Genomic DNA, 7,225 nt, shown 5'->3' with positions numbered 1-7,225 from the left:
AAGCTATAAAGCTATAAACATATAGTTATGACAGAATGTGGCCAAGTTCTCTAACAAAGGGGTGAATCCTGTGCTCTGGGAACCCAGGGGCTAGCTAGCCCTAACTTCATTTTTAAACCAAAATTGGAATCACTAGTCAGGTGGCTTTTCTGACTACAAACTGAGGATATCACATTACCATCAGCCCTTTGGGTCTGAACTTGAATCAGAATTACTGCCCTCGAACCTGTATATGGACTATCTTTCTGGTTTCTTTATAGACCAGAGTATAGGTTCAAAAATGGGGTAATGTTATGTCCCAAGCTGGGAATCTGAATCCTTCATAGATAATATAGCCCAGTGCTTAACACAAGTATTTTAATGAACTGATATTTCTGTAAATAGACTCATGAACCCTGCCCAAGTTTGGAAAATAATTTAAAGCCATAAAAACAAACTTTGGTGATAAACCGAAGATAAAGAAATTCATACCATTTTAATTTAAGTATAAATAAATCTCTGCCCAAGTAGGACCTAATCCTATTTTTCTTTACCTTACAAAACCATCTCAGCCATTTCCTTGCTTATATGTTCCATATTCTAGTTACAATTGCTACATAACAAATCACCCAAAAACTCAGTGGTTTAAACAACAACAATCATTTTATTATCTCATGATTTTTCTGGGTTAGGAATTCAGGAAAGGCTCAGCTGGGTGGTTTCTGTTTTGGAGGTCTCTCATGTAGTTGTGGTCAGTTGGCAGCTGGAGCTGGACTGGGGAGTAGGTGGGTGGAGGTGGGCTGGGCATTGTTCTTGCTTCCTGTAATCTCAAGGCCTCTCCCTGTGGTTGCTTGTTTGTGCTAGTTTGGGCTTCCTCAGAACATGGAGGCCTCAGGGCAGCTCAACTGCTTAAATGACGGCTCAGGAATCCAGATGGGAGCTGTGTCACCTTTCATGAGTTAGCCTTGGAAGTCACATAGTGTCACTTCTACTGCAGTCACAAGTCCACTCAGATATAAGCAGTGTCAATGTCACATTTTAAGAAGGGCATGTGGGATGGGAGATATTGTCTTGGTCATTTTTGGAAAATACAATCTACCATATCCTACAACCCTCAAGATTCTTTTAATGGATTCTTTCATATTTGTTTGTTTTTGTTCTGTTTAACTCAGCTCAGAGGTAACTTAAAACTTGCATTTGGAGTTGTCTGCTCTGAATCTGCCAGGCAGGATGGTAATAATGAATCAGTGAGTCCCAAAAGCTATTCTGTGGAACACAGTTTCATGGTACCTTATTGGATGCTGCTTGAAAAAAGTTAGGAAAAGGAAGGATTGAATAGGTTTCTTCGTTGCAGAACTTTTTGGAGTATTTAATATGCTACTGTACATTACAAATTTCCAAGATGATGAAAACCTTTTATTACAGAGCACTGATGGAGCACTTATAGGACTCGAGTTCCAGCAATAAGCCACAGATTATTCTTGGAGTTGGACTCATCTATAATCTGAAAATAAGTATATTTATGTATTCTGATAGTAAAATTAGTGTGTTATAGATGCATTCAAAATTAAAAACTAAATATTGTTACTTAGGTGTTGTACCTGGCTAGGTAAAACTTTAACTAGTGCTCACTCTAATCCATCTGGAAGATCATTCAAAAACCAGTTATTGTCTTAGTTACCTAGTGCTGCCATAACAGAAATACCAGAAGTGGGTGACTTCAAAGAAGAGAAATTTATTTTCTCACAGTCCTGAAGGCTAAACTTGGCCGTTGCTAATTTCTTCCGTGCGTCTCCCTTAGTTTCTGGTGTCTGCTGGGGTTGCTTGACATTCCTTGGTGCCTATCCCCCCTGGTCATTTTATAACTCAGAAGTGGTTAGACTGAAGATCCACACTACTGGGCATGACCTCATTAACACAACAAAAGAAAAACCTTATTTCCAAAGAGGGTCACATACACAGGTACAGGGGTTAGGACTTCAATACACATTTTGCATGTGTATGTTTGGGGGAGCGGGCACAATTCAATCCATAGCTCCTGTTATGTGCCAGCAGCTTTACTTTGTGGTGGAAACTCTAGGACAAACAGACTAGGAAACTATCCTGAGAAGCCCACCCGCTGATGCTTAACTGGGAAAGATGAATAATAACCTTAACAAAGATTTTTCCGTGATCCACAGACTTGGTTGCTCAACAATTTGTTCACTGGTCTTACTTTAAAATAATTTTTTTAGGCAATAATAAAGACACACCAATTTAAAGATTCTTTTAACAGTTTCTTTGTAAGGACTGTAATGTACATCTTTTCCTTTAAAAAGAAGGAAAATACAGTAAAGGAGAATGAAGAACACCAAAGTCACAAGGAAAAGCATTAGCCCAAGAGACAGAAAGGGCCACATACCAGAGACTGCATCAGCCTGAGACAAGAAGAACTAGATGGTGCCCGGATACCACCAATGACTGCCCTGACAGGGAACACAACAGACAGTTCCTGTTGGAGCAGGAGAGAAGTGGGGTGCAGAACTCAAATTCTAGTAAAAAAGACCAGACTTAATGGTCTGACTGAGACTGGAGGAGCCTCAGAAAGCATGGCCCCCAGACTCTCTGTCAACCCAGCACTAAAACCATTCCTGAGGCCAACTCTTCAGTCAAAGATTAGACTATGGGACATAAAATGATACTCGTGAAGAGTATGCTTCTTAGCTCAAGTAGATACGTGAGACTAAATGGGCAGCTCCTGTCCTCAGGTGAGATGAGAAGGCAGAGACGGTCAGGAGCTGGTTGAATGGACACGGAAACCAGGGGTGGAAAGGAGGAGTGTGCTGTCACAGTACAGGGAGAGCAACTAGGCACATAACAATGTATGTATAAATTTTGTATGAGAGACTAACTTGAATTGTAAACTTTCACTTCAAGTACAACAATAAAATAAAATAAGTTTAAAAAAAGAAAGAAAATGCATAAGAGAAGAAAGAGAAAAATCTATTCAAAATAAGGTAATCCAAATACCTTACAAGGCTACATTGCTTCCTTTCATCATTCATTAACATCATCAATAAAAATTATTGAGTGAGTCCATGTGTGTGCAGGCATTGTTCTAGGCCCTGGAGATTTAGCCGTAAACCAGAGAAAGTTACTGTTCTCACGGAACCACAACTAGTGGAAGCCAAACAAGGTTTTTGACTTGTTCGAGAACCTTCAGCCCTTTCCTCCTTGTTTTCAAGGATTGCTAATAGTGGGTCCTATCCTCCTCTCTCCCTCCCGTCATTTAAGTCCTCTGCTTTGGTCAGGCCTGACCCCCGACTCCTGGAGAATTCTCACTCTCACTCCTCGCCTTTATTTCTGTTATCACCTGTCTAGTCATCTAGTGCTGCTCTAACAGAAATAGCATGAGTGGACAGCTTTAACCAAGAGAAGTTTATTCTTTTATTTAGTCCAGTAGGCTACAAGCCCAAGTTCAGGGCATCAGCTCCAGGAGAAGTCTTTCTCTCTCTGTCGGCTCTGGAGAAAGGTCCTTATAGTGCATCCGTCTTTCCTTGGTCTGGGAGCTTCTCTGCGCAGGAACCTCAGGTCCAAAGGACACGCTCTGCTCCTAGCACTGCTTTCTTGGTGGTATGAGGTTCCTATGTGTCTCTGCTCGTTTCTGTCTTTTATAGCTCAAAAGAGATTGCATTAAGACACTATCTAATCTTATAGACGTCATCAGTGTAATCTCTTCATAGAGATAGAGTTTACAACACATAAGGAGATCACATATAACCTCATCATAGAGACAGAGTTTACAACACATAAGGAAATCACATCAGATTACACAATCATGTACAACATTGGGAATCATGACCTAGTCAAGTTGACAGATATTTCTGGGGGACACAATTCAACCCATGACATCACCCCTCGTCTCCCCAAGAGGCCTCAACTACATTTCCTGCCCACAGTCCAGGCCACGCAGTTTATTCTCCCATGGAGTGTACTGTTTCTCCTGCATGTACTGCATCCCTGCCTGTCTTTCCAGCCTTGGTTCAAACGCTGTTTCCTCCTTGAAGCTGCCTCCCACCTCTTCCCACTCCCCTGACAGAAACCATCCCATCCTCTTCAGTACTCCATAACCCTTTTCTGCTCCTCTTTTTCATGATGTGCTGCATGTATGATGTTCTTCCTTGTCTGCTGTACAGTTACAGATGTCCAGGGCTCGCCTCCCTGTAGGCTGAAACTGCAGTGTCTCAGGGCTTCCTAGGGCTGAAGACAGCACCAGTACAAAGTGTGACACCAAGGTATTCTTGCTAGGAAACTTAAGAACCAAATTTGTCTTGGACCCTGCACATTTTCACAGGCTCTTCAGTCGACTGTAACTTTCCTTACATTATCGTTTCCATGGGAATGAACTGAAAGCTGAGGTGTTTCTGGCCAGGGAAGAGAGGATATCAGACTGTGACAGAGCAGCCTTGGTATCCAACCAAAGGCAGAGACTGGCCTTTGCGAGAAAGGAGAGAAATTCAAGCAAGAGTTGATAAGGATTGAGTTTGAGAGGGTTACACAAAATAAAATAACAAACAAATTAGGAAAAATCTACATGAAGACAATTAGGTTATTATTCTTTACTGCTGGCCAGCGTTCACTTGTGAACTCCTTCTGGCATCAGCCAAGGTTGTCTTTGCTTTTTTTTCCCTCTCTCTCTCTCTTTTTTTTTTTTTTATTGTACTTTAGATGAAGGTCTACAGAAGAAATAGTTTCTCATTTAACAGTACACATGTTGTTTTATGACAATGGTTAACAACCCCCCAACAGGTCAACACCGTCCTTTCTCGACCTTGGGTTCCCTATTACCAGCTTTCCTGTCCCCTCCTGCCTTCTAGTCCTGACCCTGGGCTGGTGTGCCCCATTAGTCTCTTTTTGTTTTATGGGTCTGTCTAATCTTTGGCTGAACAGTGAACCTCAGGAGTGACTTCATTACTGAGCTAAAAGGGTGTCCGGGGGCCATACTCTTCGGGGTTTCTCCAGTCTCTGCAAGACCAGTAAGTCTGGTGATTTTTTAAGTTAGAATTTTGTTCTACATTTTTCTTCAGCTCTGTCCGGGACCCTCTGTTGTGATCCCTGTCAGAGCAGTTGGTGGTGGTAGCTGGGCACCATCTAGCTGTACTGGACTCAGTCTGGTGGAGGCCGTGGTACTTGTGGTCCATTAGTCCTTTGGACTAATCTTTTCCTTGTATTTTGTTCTCTTCATTGTCCCTTGCTCCCGAAGGCGTAAGACCAGTGGAGTATCTTGGATGGCTGCTCACAGGCTTTTGAGACCCCAGATGCTACTCACCAAGATAGAATGTAGAACATTTTCTTTATAAATTGTGTTATGTCAATTGAGCTAGATGTTCCCCGATACCATGGTCTCCACAGCCCTCCACCCAGCAATTCAGTCCCCGGTGTTGTCTTTGGTCTTGATCTCCGTCTGCCTCTCTGTGAGGGGGTAGTGTTGCTCACTTGACTTTCACATCACTGGTGTGATGCTTGCTAACTTACTCCAGGTCATCAGAGTGTTTTGATATGATGTCTTCTCGAGGACAAACTGCTCTTCTTCACCACTCCCAGCCTTCAGTGCATCTGTTAGGGAATCAGACGGTTGAAACTTGGCTCTCTTTTTTTCTAAATCCACTTTAGTGTGTCTGGTTAGGCTGTACCTGTCCAAACTGTCTACTCTTTTGTCTTTAATGACTTCAGCATTTTGGCGTTACTCACCAGTCAGATTTATGAGTTCTGAGGTTTTTCTTTATCCTTTTTAAAATATGGGTGCACAATCATCTTTTTAGTTTTTCAATACTCCTCATGTTTCACAAAGCATGTTGCTGTGATTCTCTTTCCCTTTCAGGAAAACAGAAATTTTGAATTCCAAAATATTCCAATTGGAACAGTTACACAAGTAGTTTAACTAAAGCATTTTGAGATACACAGTCAAAAATGTTACTATAATTTATTATAGCAAATGCTGCTTATATTAGTAATGTTTATGATGATAGAATTCTTTATCTCTAATCCTTTTCCTCTAAAACCTAAACACATGTATATTCATAAACTCCTTAAGTTCTTATGGAAGTTAATAAAGATGGAAAATTATGGTGCCCGAAAGGGCCACTGATGTCTTCCCTTCCCTCTTCCCTGGCTTTTAGATGGAGGACGTTTTTAAAACTTAACTTCAACTTTTTTTCCATATGTTTGTGTTGGTGTTCACTTAGTCCTTTTCCCAAAGTTAACCTCTAAGTCTTTCTTTCTATGATTTCTCGGAGTTTGATGAGATAACATACGTGAATATACATAGCGTTTAATAAACATTAGTTTTATTAACACTTCTGTCTCCATTCCATATTTGCAGAAATTAGACCTTACCTAATTAAAATCTTTCCTCTCTGATCAATCCTTTACTTGGATTCCCTCAGTCTATGTTTTTTCATTAATTAGACAAACATTTATTGAGTACTTACTGTACTCCTGATATATACATGATAAAACAGGTACAGGCCTTGCCCTACAAACGTTCACAAGAGTAGATGGAGGTAGACATGGCACAGTGGGTGTTGTAGCATGATGGCGAGGTGTGATGCATATTTCATCTGGATGCTCCATCTGCTTTGTTATCTGTCTGCAATCTTCCTGCCTGGCCCCAGGTCATAGCGATCCCGAAGCTGATCCGAAGGCCAGCACCAGCTCTGGAACCTGGTCACATTACCAGAGTGCTAGTAACGAGGACTGGGGAGTGAGTCTGAGCAGGCCACGTGGTGGAGCATCAGCTTTAGGTAAAGTGGGGTTTCCAAGGCCAAAGCAGCCAGCTGGTGTCAGATAGACCTGGTTCTGGCTCTGGTTGTCTACTCCCTAGCCCTGTAACTGTGGGCAATTTGATGATTCTTTCTGAGCCCAAGTCCTCACCTGTCAATGGGGATACTAATAGTACTTCCTCATGGACTTGTTGTGGGGATCAGATGAGCCAATGAAAGGTAAACACCTGATACCATGCTTGGTTCTGTCCATGCCCAGTCAGCATGACCTGCTCTTCCTGTTGGTTTTTGGGGTGTGACTGTGTTCCCAGTTGTCCCCAGGATTCCTCCCTTCTTCAGGCAACCAGGATACTCAAACTTCTGCGAGGCTCCCTATCCAAGTTAACCTTCTGGAAAGAGCTTCATAAATTCATTTACACCGAGCTATAGTGTCTGAACGTGTTTCACTGCCAGGAGTATTTGGTTTTACCTGATTGAAAAACTTA

Source organism: Trichechus manatus, unplaced genomic scaffold, assembly GCF_000243295.1.
Source record: "Trichechus manatus latirostris isolate Lorelei unplaced genomic scaffold, TriManLat1.0 scaffold00146, whole genome shotgun sequence".
NCBI classification, from domain to species: domain Eukaryota; kingdom Metazoa; phylum Chordata; class Mammalia; order Sirenia; family Trichechidae; genus Trichechus; species Trichechus manatus.
The sequence above is the reverse complement of the archived record's forward strand: the minus strand, read 5'-3'. Positions refer to the sequence as shown.